Source organism: Dinoponera quadriceps, unplaced genomic scaffold, assembly GCF_001313825.1.
Source record: "Dinoponera quadriceps isolate SergipeBrazil2010 unplaced genomic scaffold, ASM131382v1 scaffold475, whole genome shotgun sequence".
Lineage (NCBI taxonomy): Eukaryota > Metazoa > Arthropoda > Insecta > Hymenoptera > Formicidae > Dinoponera > Dinoponera quadriceps.
Genome location: NW_014554738.1, coordinates 210111 through 223253, shown reverse-complemented (window position 1 = coordinate 223253; position 13143 = coordinate 210111). Strand labels below are relative to the sequence as shown.

At 42.5% G+C, this 13143-nt stretch overlaps 1 protein-coding gene across 9 annotated transcripts in view; it reads right to left on the bottom strand.

The window, feature by feature from the left end:
• LOC106741207 overlaps positions 1-13143 on the bottom strand; it is a 94685-nt gene that overhangs the window by 61357 nt on the left and 20185 nt on the right. For all 9 annotated transcript variants that reach the window (XM_014612965.1, XM_014612967.1, XM_014612969.1 and 6 more), the window contains one exon: positions 8370-9240. The gene's annotated coding sequence lies outside the window, so the exon portion shown is untranslated. The remainder of the gene's footprint in view (positions 1-8369; positions 9241-13143) is intronic.

The window sequence follows — 13143 nt, the reverse complement described above, 5'->3', positions numbered from 1 at the left end:
GGGGGGGGCGAGTTAAAGCGCGAACACTTGTAGAGTGGAAATCACGAATAAGTCGGGGCAAACATTTCTTGAGAAATGGAAATTTCGGTGGAAATCTCAAGGCAACGATTCTTTTAATGGAAATTACACGAGTTATGGAGATTTATGGAAATATCATCGAGCCGTGCGGCGTTTTCACACGCGGTCGACAACTAGTTTCCCGATGGTACCCCGACAAGATACGCACACACGTCGACGCACCACGGGACTACGCTTGGATCGTCACGCTTGCGATAGTAAAAAAAAAATGAATACATAATTGACAATTAGTTAAGGACGAATAATTTTCCCCGCGCGAGGACGAATTTCGTGAAATATCGTCGCATATTTCCGAGATCGCATGCGATATTATGTCGGAGCCATTCGCGCGTCGACGCGAGGATTTGCCGTTTCCAACGTTTCCAATATGGCGAACGGGAAATCTGACGCGCGGATAGACGCGCATCGTTAACAGTAGATCAATTATGACGATATTGTACGCCGCCAATGTATCTCCCCGGGAGATTATTACCGAGATAGTTTTTCGCGTGTCTGTTCGCTCCGCGGTGAATAGGTTGAATGCATCGATAACGGCTAGTCATGACATCGCGGAAATGTGCAGTCTATTTACTGTATGTCTCTCTCCTTTCGCGATGAGAATATCAATTGTGGCTAAATAGAGAGATTAAAGGCGAACGCGCGCGCTCTCGCGTCGCACTTACTACGCATTTACAGTAATAAACATTCGGGAAACGGGAAGTCGATCGGATTTCCTGCCGATTCACCGCAAGTTCTTATAACGGTGCGAATCATACTGCTATCCTTTGGACGATGCCTTCTTCTAGAAAACCTCCGTTAATACAAATCATTGAAAAAAACTTGACATTGCCTGCAATGTTAGTACAAACGAACTTGTATCCCCTCCTCCCTCTCCCTCGAAATCATACAACTTTTGTCTGAACAATTTTTGACTTCCATGACAGAAGAGATATTAAAATGCGTTATTTGAAATGGGACACCCTGTATGTAGAAGTCGGTCGAATTCGGTTGTTACTTCACTTTCCGAATGGAATTTCCCCTAAAAAAAATGTTGAGAATATGGAGTACGCAATTTTTCCTCTCGTCGAGGTCATTTGACAAAAGGAACCTTAAAATATTCAACGTGCAGCGTACAAGAACTTTGTCCCGTTAATAAAGTTGACCGACGGTGATACAACATTGATACACCTTAGCAAATATTTAACACGTTCACGTGGACGAAGAAAGTTAGGTCTGCTGGGGCAGATGTTTCAAAGTTCAAGAAAGGAAAAGAAAAACGAGCACCTCACATTATACAGGGTAGCCGGTAATTTTCTCCGATTCAAGGTAGTACAGATTAATTAATTCCTCGTTAACTGATTACGAATTTTGCAAAACATGACTTTTCTGCTCAGTCCCACTGCGTTTTATCTGCACACCACGGGATCCTGAAATTTATCGGACATCTTATACTTTCGCGTGTGATCGTGCAGTTTTACGTGTTTCGCTGCTTATAGGCAATTACGTCCCATTATTAGCCGACGATTAGTAATATTAATCTCGGAGTTTTACCGTTAAATTCTAAAATGTCGCATGGCCGAGGAATTTGGAAAGATACCGACAATGCGCGCAATATAGGTGGTCCGAAAAGCCCGGAATGCGGAACATGTACCGCCATTTATTTTATTTTCCCAATGATAGACACCGGAAATTTACTGCGGAATTCGGTAGGAAACAGACTTGGGCGGGCGCGAGACGATGTTCGTACTGTTTTGCGTGCATAGTTTTGCGGTCCGTCACGCGAGTCAACCACCCGCCGCGATTCCGCAAGGGAAAGGAAAAGTTCGCGACGACGCGCTATGAGCTCCCGTCGTGCTCGTCACGTTGTAACGGCCGCCAACAATATTCGACACACACACATACAATGGTAGACGGAAAAAGTTGTTCCCTTCTTTTTCCTTTTTTTTACGAGTCCCACAACGTACTCCGCATCCAACGTGAGAATTTATTATTAGCTATTTTCAGGAGACACATTCACCTGTTGGATATGAGATACGTTGCTCATAAAAAAACAAGGTGTGACAACCCTCTTTCTATCCACCACTGTACGTCCAGCCGTAGAATCGAAGATTTCATTCGGCGATCGGCGTAAAGCCGAGCAGACGAGTGGCGGCGATGACGAGTGATCTCTCGGGAGGGGGGAGGGGACATTACGTCACGTTCACACGATCTATCGGACGCGCTAAGGGGAACACGAATCTCCGTTGGCGGCCGCACCTCTCTGTTTTGTACAACTAAAAGTGACACGTTCGGCGGCAGGGTGCTTCGTTATTAAAGCAGAACTGCTGAGCGACGTCAGCAGCAGCGAGGCCAAGAGTGAGAAGTCGACGACACGCATACTTCTGTCGCGCATCATTAGCTGCCTCGCGCTCTTTGTCCCCGTAATTGACGCGCCGGAACGCGTCCTGTGCGCCGGTCCCCTCGTGAAAAGGAAGCAGTTTCCGAGAAAGGTCGAAGCCATCGTTCGATCCGATCGAGGTCGCGGCAAACTAATGACCGACGAATCACAGGGTTTTACCGCGAACGCTGGAATTTCGAGGTGCAACGATCGAGTGTCGCGCGCGCGCGTGTGTGTGTACGCATCCGAAGTATGCCGCGCGGATATCTCGCGAGACACTGCGCGTCATTCAAAAATAGATGTTACGGGAGTGTGTGTGTGTGTGTGTGTGTGTGTGTGTGTGTGTGTGTGTGTGTGTGTGTGTGTGTGTGTGAAAGAGGAAGACAAAAAGAGAGAATACATAATTTACTTGTTATATATTTTGAAAAAATATTCACTCAAGCGCTAGACTCGAAACTCAACGCGAAATGGGTTTGAGCATATCCGACTGTAAATTTCTTATCAGTTTTATAAGAATTTTCGCTTAAGTGACTGCCGCTACGTTTTACCTTATCTCCCATCAAATAAATATTTTTCATTTTTCAGATATTTTTTTTTTCTTTCAATGTATATAGGTAATGGTTTGTATATAATAAGAAAATAAAACAAAATAAGAATAATATGTGATAGAAGAATAAAAACAATCATTACACATATGTGAGCAATTAGGTAATTGTACTTCATTAAACGATTAAATTAATATTGTTATCGTTAACTAAAAAGAAGAGAGAGCGAAGGGGGAGGGGGAAAGACACGATGAGACACAATAAACGGATATCACTGAGCCGCGTCAGATATAGGTTTCTGGCCGGCGTTGATACATTTCGCCGGCCATCCCCGCTGTCGCTCTTAATTAATTTATTTTCCCCCCGTTTCCGGGGTGTTGTTGAAAATGCGCGCGCGCGAATCTTCTCTCGGAATCGCGTCTCTTTCTCCCTTTCGCCCTCCCTCCCACCGCTATCTAACTATCCTCGCGTAGACGTTATTATTATAATAGGACTCCGATATCGATCCAGCGTGTTCCAGTATAAAACGACCGACGCGACTACAACGGAGAGACCGAGACGCGAAGAGTTGGGAAGCGACGAGAGTTAGAATGGAACGATATAGATGGGGAAAGCGTGGAAACGAAAGATGAGAAGGGACCGGAGAGAGCGGGGGTCGGAGAGGACGGGGGCGAGAGGAAAAGATAGATAGATAGATAGATAGAGAGANGGGGGGGGGGGGGAGGGGGAAAGAGAAAGCGAAAAGAGAATATATATACGGCACGAAGAGATCCCTCGGCTACCCGCGAAGGGAAGTCGCTGATGTATTCGTCATAAAAAATTTGTCTGAGACGTTCTGACGCGAATTTCCAACCCGACGCGAATTTCCGGTTTCCGTGCCGTCAAGTCCCATTCGAGTAGAAATGTAAATTTTAGCGCAACCAGAGATCGATATATATATCGCAAAAATCTTACTATCGTAAAAATCAAATTAAGATAATTATTATCATATCGCGAAATTTTGAGGCCGAAATTACTACGCTGAGAGAACAAATATGTAAAAAATAAGAATAAAGAATATTTATTTGCGTTTACTATTGACATATTTGTTTACACTAATATATACTTTTATACTGAAAAAACCTTTTTTTAAAGCGAGAAAATATATATTTCTTCTAGGTCAAAGCTTTCCGTGAAAGCAATTATCGACACTGTTTAAAAAGAACTTAGATTTGTTATTGATCACCTCCGCATAAATATTTTCCATTTTTTTGGTATATTTTCTCTTAGTGTGTGTTACATGATCTGTTCTGTAAGCCTTAGAATTTTTACGTGATACTTTTTCTTTTTTTTTATAAAATCAATACTCGCGATAATATCACACCTATTAACACTTTGTATTAATAGATGTAATATTATCACAAGTATTGATTTTATAAAAAAAAATATCACGTAAAAATTCTAAGGCTTAAAGCAGATCATGTAATGTATACCGAGAAAAAAATATATATAAAAATTAGAAAATATTTACGTGGGGATGTTAATAACGTGGCATAAGTTAAATTTAAATTAAATTAAATTCGCTTCAAATAAAAACGTAAGAAGTAACGAAGCCTGATACGTTCGATAAGGTTTTAATTGACACGTTAATTCTCTCTCTGATCTAAGCTAAAATAGCGCTAAAATCTACCCGCAAAACCGAGTCAAATTTAATTAAACAAATTCCGTAATGTTTTAATCGATATATTAACCTCTCGTCTGTTTAACTTATAATATCGAAGTACGACATACAACACGCTCCTCCTCACATCTCTCTCGAGCGACTGTATGAAATATGTAATCACCATTCCGATACGGACTTTCAGGCGCGAACGAACGAAACGAGCAAACGAACGAACCAATCAGTCAACCTGCCTCGAGCTTCGCAAAATCGTCATCGTTTATTAAGCGTTTGGTTATTCGAAAAATGAGTCGCCGGCGAACGACACGCATATGTCCTTCATCATATCCTTCCCCTACTCTAAATTTTCTCCAAAACCGTCCGATGGTCTGCCTGCCAGTTAGTCTCCGTGTCAATCTCGTCTAACTGGACACACAGGAGCAGAGATGAAGAGCGAGAAAGAACGAGAGAGAGAGAGAGAGAGAGAGATTTATTACGCGCTCTGGGAAGAATCCCTTCAAACGCGATTCTCACATTGCAAAAAAAAGAAAATAAAGAGCAAAAGGCTACGAAAAAATCATATATTAAAATCATACAATGAAAAAAAATAAAATAACAATAAACTGTAACCATATAATATTAATTACATATGGTGTGAGGTCCGTTCATAGTCCACTATCTCGATAATTCATTCTAATATAATTGTACCATTTAATCTTAAAGATATTTAAATTAGCCGAGCCACGCGAGGCAATCGGCATTTCATTCCAAATATAAGCTGACATTTCTGTGTGGTATACAGAGACGGTGAGCAAATTACGAGGCTTTTTAGTTTTTTTTTTTTTCAGATGAGACATCACGTTTATACCTTACGTCATGATATCATATGATAGTTTTGGAATTTGATTCCTAAGAATATCATGAATAAGATAATCAGCAAAATGACACCTACATTGACCCACCTTTAGCCATCCTAGTTTTTCGGGGGGGGGGGAAAAAAAAAATGTTACGTAAACATCATGCCTAATAGTGCAAATGAAACCTATTTCCTGGTCATATTCTAGTGATAACTAGGGAAATCTGACTGGATCCCTGCTTAAATTTCTATGTGAGAATCTATAATATTATTTTTCGTTAACACCATATGATTCGTGGGTCATGTCGGAAACAATCGTGACTCTACGTGCTCGCAATTTCCCAGTAAATTGGCGAAAACCATTACGCATATAAGATACAGATGCTCTTTATCACCTATTTCTTTAAATAGAAATTCCAAATTTTATTCTTATTTCGATAAAATTTTACAGTCAATTCAAATTTTTATTGTTTCCCGAATGACGGTCAATTCCTCGCTGTGTTTTTTAGCGGAATCTGCGCGTAATGTTATGAATCAAAAGTAATTTTCCCCTTATGTGTCTCTAACGATTATACGGTATTATACGCGGTAATGTATCGCCTAACAAGCAATTTCTCCCTTCTGCGTCTCTCTTTCTCTCTCTCTCTCTCTTTCTTCCTCCCTCTTCAACTCGTCGCTCTCGAACCGAATGTTTCTCGGTTAATTATCGAATGCGATGTGTGATCAATGTCGAGATAATTATTAATTTGTACTTTAATTAAAGAGATCATTTAAATTCGAAATAATTTAAAATAATTCGATCTTAATTTGCGATTCAATTACAAAAAAACGTTATCGCTAAACAATCACGCCTTGATACGTCCGAGAAGTAAAATTCGACTTTTAAATTGGCCCAGGTATGTCGGAGAGATTTCGTTGTCGAAATTTCACGGAAAGATCATTAAATCTTGCGAGATCTCGTGAATTACGACGTGCGTCTTATAAACCTTCGATCTTCCGTTGTCAGTGTTTCTGCGAATTATATCATCGAGACTTACGGAATTACGTCGAATAAGATAGGACTCTGTCGTAAAATAAACTCCGAAATGTGATAAATTATTTGTTTAATGTGACGATGTACACGGAGATTTAGATTTATTGAAACAAATCATGAATATATAAATGTTTATATATTTATGAGCAGTCAAGTATCATAAATATGTATGTACGTAGGGTGTCTGACAATTAATGACAATGTTCATATACATATAAACTGTCAAACTGAACAAACTGAGAGAAATCCCACAAAAATTATAGTAATTTCCGGTATCAACTGTGTAACTTCGGCAAATATTCACTTTTACTTATTCTTCTCCAATGAACTTGCTCTTCATATATATTACAGAATTCTCCTGAGTAACAATCAAAATACAAAGTCCATTTTACCGTTTAACGTGCGTTCTCATTCGTTAATATTGTTTAATTAGTTCCTTGATAACTAATACGCAATTTGCGCAAAATGATACGATTCCTTTTCCCGTCCACTCGCTCTACCTGCGCGCCAGCGTTTTGTTGTTAATTGTCAGACAATCTGCAAATGTTAGCATATTCTACCATTGTACTATCTATCGTGCGTGCGTATTGGTGGCTCTTAGACGACTCAGATAAGAGATAGTCCGCGCACTCTTCTTCCTTTTTGTCGTTCTTTCTTTCCGCGACGGCTCGGATGAATCGAGCACGACTGACGTAACAGCGGCGCGCACGACGCGAACACTCTCGGGGAAATTATGAAATCCCGGCCAACAAAGTGATAAATAAATAACAAGGTCGATGACCTTCCCGCCAAAGTCGTTAGTTCCCCCTTATCGCCGCAGGCGCGATTAAAAGGTGTCGTTGCATAGACAACGATAAGTCGGTAGCCTCCCGACGAAATGCAAGGAGGAGAAAGGAGGAGTAATCGGCGAACGTTGGGAACCGGGAATTGCTAACGCGTTTTTCTATCAATCTCCTCCCGTTACATGTTATTCGCTGATTAATTTAAACGCTCGGCGCTTTATGAAATAAACGCCGCATAACGGAGACGGGATTTATCGGGGTGGCAGGGAATATTGTTAATCTTACGGATCCGCGCCCATTGACACGTGCAAAGTGGGAAGGTATTTTGCTGATCACCGCGTTGCTAGGAAACAATGTATCGATCGCGCCAGTAAAGATCGTGCGATATGAATCAGTCGAGGAAGTTTAAAGGGGAATTTCGAAATATCGGTTGTACGGGGAGAAAAAGTTCGAATTAACCTGGCGACTAATAAGCGCATTTCGATCCGAGGAAAGCGAATTTCTGGTTATTGGAATCAGATTTAGCTTACAAAAACGAGAAATCCTTCTCTTCCTTTCGACGGGAACGACGCGTTCGGTTTTGTTCGTGGTCAGATAGAAAATTTGATCGAACCTTTTCGGTGTGAGAACTCGAAAATTCACGGCCGTTCGATTTCGCGATTCTATTTTTCTTTCTTAATTTATCACGATCGCAGCCGAGATGAAACGATGTCGGTGACCGCGAGAGGCCTGCGATCCGAACACGATTCGCGAGGCTTCTCGATCTTTTTTTTTTTTTTCAACCGCCGACATTAACGTATGCGTCAGTACGCTTCGCTTCGCGGTGTTCTCAAAGGCGTAATTCCTTAATTGTTCCCCGGGCGACGAGCTTATAAACAATCTCAACGTAAAATCTCGACCTCGCGAATATAACGGATTCCTCCGGACGGAAACGCGCGCGCGCGCGCTAATCGAGCCCGGTCGCCGTCAGGCGGAAAGAAAACAGTGCCGGTGGGAATGAAAAGGAGAAAAAGAAAAAAAGACACCGCGAAAACAAGGATGAGAGTGGCAGGAAGGAGGGAGGGGGAGGAGTCAACTCACCAGTAATGACGTCAGCCGTGGAAAGCGAACAGGATCCGAAATTTTCCGCAGCAGCGAGCCGGAGTCGATCCAACTGTCGCACAATTTACCGATCCGGCCTCGGCTGGGAACGACGACGACGATGATGATGCTGGCGTTGTTGTTGCTTCTGCTGTTGTCGATGCCGTGCATGTACGCACGCAGCAGCAATCACGCACACACGCGCGCCCGTACACATATGTACTCGTACGCGGCGCGGCCGTGTGTATATATATATATATGTATATATTTATATATATATATATATACACACCGCGGTTATAACCTCTATATATACCTATTTAGAAAATTCGATCGGCCGATCGATCCAGGTAACAACCGATAATCGCGCTTCGCGGCACGTTACTCCGCAGCATAATACACCTCGCGTCCCGCGCGGAGGAGACACTCGTTGCGGCGTTTCGCGTTGTTGTTGTTCCCTTCCTCTCCGCTTCCCCTCTACCTACCCAAGTGTCGCGAACACCGCGCACCACCTTTTCTTCTTCGCGCCCTCGCACTCGTTTCCTCACTCTCGCGCACGCTACCTCCTCGTGCGCGTTTTTGCTTTATTATTACTCTTCTCCACCTCCTCCTCTTCCTCCTCTTGTTCGTCACCTCGTCGTCGTCTTCCTCTTCTTCCACCGAACGCACAGCACCGCACACCGTCACACCCGTCCACGTGCACTATCGCGCGGCACCGCAGCACGCACACACGCGTAGACACTGGTAATAGCGGAACCGTCGAATTTCTCGTTTTTTCCTCCTCTTCTTCTTCCGCCTCCCCTTCTTTCTCGTACCGCTGTTCCTCCTCCTTCTCCACCTCGTTTGCGTGTCGCCGCTTCCGCTGCGATCTCTGCTGGCACGAGATCGAAGGAGAAAGATCGGATTAATGCACCGTGCTGGACGAGGGAAATTACGCGAAAACCATCGAGAGAGACTCGCTGCCGCAAGAAGCACGAAAACCGGGAAGAGAAACGCGCACCTGTCCAAACGCGATCCGCGACGCGGCCGAGTTCGAATCATGCGATATCATTCTCAAATCCTGTCACAAAGTCCGGAAAAAATGTCTCGAAAACGATGAACTTTTCGCGAAAAATATCTAAGAAGCAAAGTTGTGGGGCTAAAAAAAATCTACCTAATGATAATCAGAGTTTGACTTTGGGTGGAGTCTGCAAGCTGAGGGTCAAGTTAATTTTTTCAAATGGAACCTCCCATATTTTATAGCATATTCCTGTATCCTTATTTCAAGAGCTTTCCGAAACACTATGATAAAGTATCTTTTCTTTAAATATATCTCGAGTTACGAGGCTCGAAATTTTCTGTACAACGCGTTGAGGTTGCACGGTCAGATTTGTATCTCTTTTGTGTGAGTATGTGTGTGTCGCAACACACACCCATTGCATTTTCAAGTCATGATATCGATCTACCGTCTATTTCTCGTTGTTAAATATCGTCGTGCCGATGGTTGCTTATGCGTTGATCGTGAGATCGTGGACAATTCACGCGATTACAAACTTATTTATTGTGTCTATTTCTGTCCTGAGTTGCATTTTTGAGATGAGTACGCAAATTTAGATCCTCGCCACGGGCGCCAAACAATTCTAATTACGATTCCGCGACGAGACGGGATGGGAAGGGGCGAGGGGGAGGAGGGCACCGGCTTCCTAGGTTAGTATACCTAACCTCGAGTTACGCAACTCGAGTATTTCGAACCGTCGCGTCGCACAGTAGGTCGAAACTTAAGAAATAACGGACATGGACTAAAAAATGGAATTTTCGAAATGTCTACTTTTGTTCGTAAATCTCTGATGATAAATTAGCTGTAGATCAATGAAATGACGTCATTCATTCTGAATATATCTGTCATTTCCGTACAAATGTACCGTACGATGTAAGTGATATTAATGATCGAATGCATGTTTTTCTTACGTTATTGTTCACTCTTTAAATAAAATATACAAATTTTCCGAGCGACTTGCAATTTCCATATAGTACATCCTACACAGGTAAAACATATACTTAGCAAGTGTCAGCTATCAAGTCTCGAAATGATTATTTAAAAGCTTTCTGGAATTATAAAATGATCCAATTAGCATGGAAATATCATGAAAATATATTTTCACTAAAACAGTATATGAATCATTGTACGTTGCGTGTGAAAGAAGTCTGCTGTGTCCACAATTTGCTAACGTTTCGATCCACTGATGAGCGTTCGTCCGCGTGTCGCGCGCGTTGTTTAATCGAAAGACCGTTGCACCAGCGATCGTTATGCGTGTATACACATATACGTACGTGTCATTAAAAATAAGACAAACACGCGTGACACGTGGCCCGTGAGAATCGAGTGGCGCGAGCACGCGTATACACACACGAGTGCTATTAATATCGAGGTGTGCGCCAATATGCGTATATTTCAAGAAGAGATATACGTTCGCTCCCTTCTGTTCGTGATCGCATGAACACGGCGGTCTTTCGGCATTGGGATTAACCAACCGTCTAAATTTCAGACACTCAAGCCGCGCGAACGAGCTCAGAATTCTTCCCGAGAGAAGATCGTGCAATATACAGGGCGATTCAAAACAAAACATTTGTCGCTAAAACTACATAATCCCGACTAAATTCTGAGACAATTTTTTATGTAGCAAAATTTCGCCCGAAACTTGTTTTTTAAGTTATTGACAGGGAGAGTCAGCTTGTCGCGAATCGAGTACAGGAAACGGGCAGCGCAACTCATTGTCAGAGCGCGAACGCTTACGTGTGGTGCCCGCTGCGATCAGCTGATCGTTACGTACGAACTGCGCAACCAATCTATTCCCTCAATTCGTGATAAGCTAATTATTCCGGTTAATAATTTTAAAAATAAGTTTCGGGCAAAATCGGTACAACATAAAAAGTTGTCTCAGAATTTACTTGGAATTATGTAATTTTAACGATAAAAGGTTATGTTTGAATCACACACAAAAGTTAGGGGAAAAATATTTCCCGTGCTATAGAGAATAATTATATTCGATTTATCGCGCCTATCTTTATCTAAATGAGTTCGCGAGGCGAGAACGCAAATTTAGATTCTGGTCATGAGCACAAACAACTCTAATTACAATTCCACGGGAAGCGGAGTGCGCGGAATCCAGTAAACTCTACTCTGCATAAGTCGAATTACCGAATTTCTCTTGCGACGTCTACGCGCGTACATCTATTAATGTGCGTATATGCGCGCGCACGTGTGTGTATGTTAATATACATGTATCATTTCCGACTATTTGTTAAATAATTATATCTTATATAGCTGGTCGTCCGACCATCCCCGAAACTCCGTATTGAAACATCAAAGACTTTCTCCTTTTTTTTCTTCCTTTCTTTCTCTCTCTCTCTCATCACCCCGCTTCGTAAAGTGAGAGACACTCTCTCCGATGAGAAAGAAGACCTGACTGGAACCCTATCGGCGACGATTAGTCCGCGCTCGGCTCGACTTCCGGTTCAACTGTTCGTACAAAGGTTCGCGTATTTGTCGACCACACGCACGCGACTCCGCGCGTTTCGTGTCCCACCTTCCCGCGCCTCACCTCGCCACTTCTCGACGTTTATTACCCGTTTCGCTCTACCGTCCCCCCGCTCTCGGTATCTCTCCCTCCCTCTCACTCTCTCCTTCCCGCCCCTTCCACTCTTTTCCCCCTCTCTGTCCCTCTCTTTCCCACCTTCGCGTCTCGTTCCGCGCGACCCGCTAGCGCGCTCAAGGTAGGCGCACCTCACGCGGCGCTGCTCGCCCGAGAATTTCCTCATTGACCCGCGCCTCTTGCGCTCCGTATTCCACCTGCGACTCGTCATCGCCGTTATTAATATCGGCGCCACCATACCGTCCCCGTTGCTACGGACCGCTCGTTATCGTTCCCACGATGGGACCGCGAACAAACATCGAGCGCTACCGAAGTTACCCTGCCGCCGTTTTCATTGTTGGCCTTCGATCATGGCGCTTCGTTCTCTTTCTTCATCGCGAAGATGAAGGGACGAGGCGCGAGCGAACCGCAAAACGGTCGCTACGAGGGCAGAATCGCTCATAAGGTGTCATCGAGAAGCAGTATTAGTACATTAAGAAAATAATTCTTAAATAAAAAAAATATATTTCTTAAAAAAAATATATGTATATTCGTTAAATATATTTTTTTAATTTAGATAAATATTTGTTAGATTTGAGAAAAAATTCATAAATGTAAAGTAGCAGTTTTTTTTTTAATTTATAAAATGATTCGTAAAATCATGTGTTTCTAGATAAAAAAATAGAATTCCTTTGATTTCAAATATCGTTATACCAGAGAAAGCAAATAATTTCTTTACAAGAAAATGGGATTTTAAATGTAAAAACTGCGTTTAAATAAATACTTGATTTAAAATTAAGTAAAATACAAATCAAATTTGTAAGTCTAAATGAAGCATTTTCTTATGTTAAAAGAATCTTCTCTTGTTTTAAATAAAAAGTCTCCTTTATTATCGGAAAGAATAAATATTTTTTATACTGTAGTAGTTGTGTGTAGTAGTAGTAATTGGCCGACAAAGATGGCGATTCGAATAAACAACGAGTAAACGCACGATTGTGGTTAATGAATCATCGTGAAACGGTGAGGATGAATTGCGCACTTGTATATTACATGTTTGCTTTTGCGAGAGAGAGGGAGAGAGAGTGAGAGGGGGGGACGAGGGTGAGGGAGAAAAGAGGACAAAGAGCGAGGAAGGATGGGAAGAAAATTCAAGCGACGTCCTG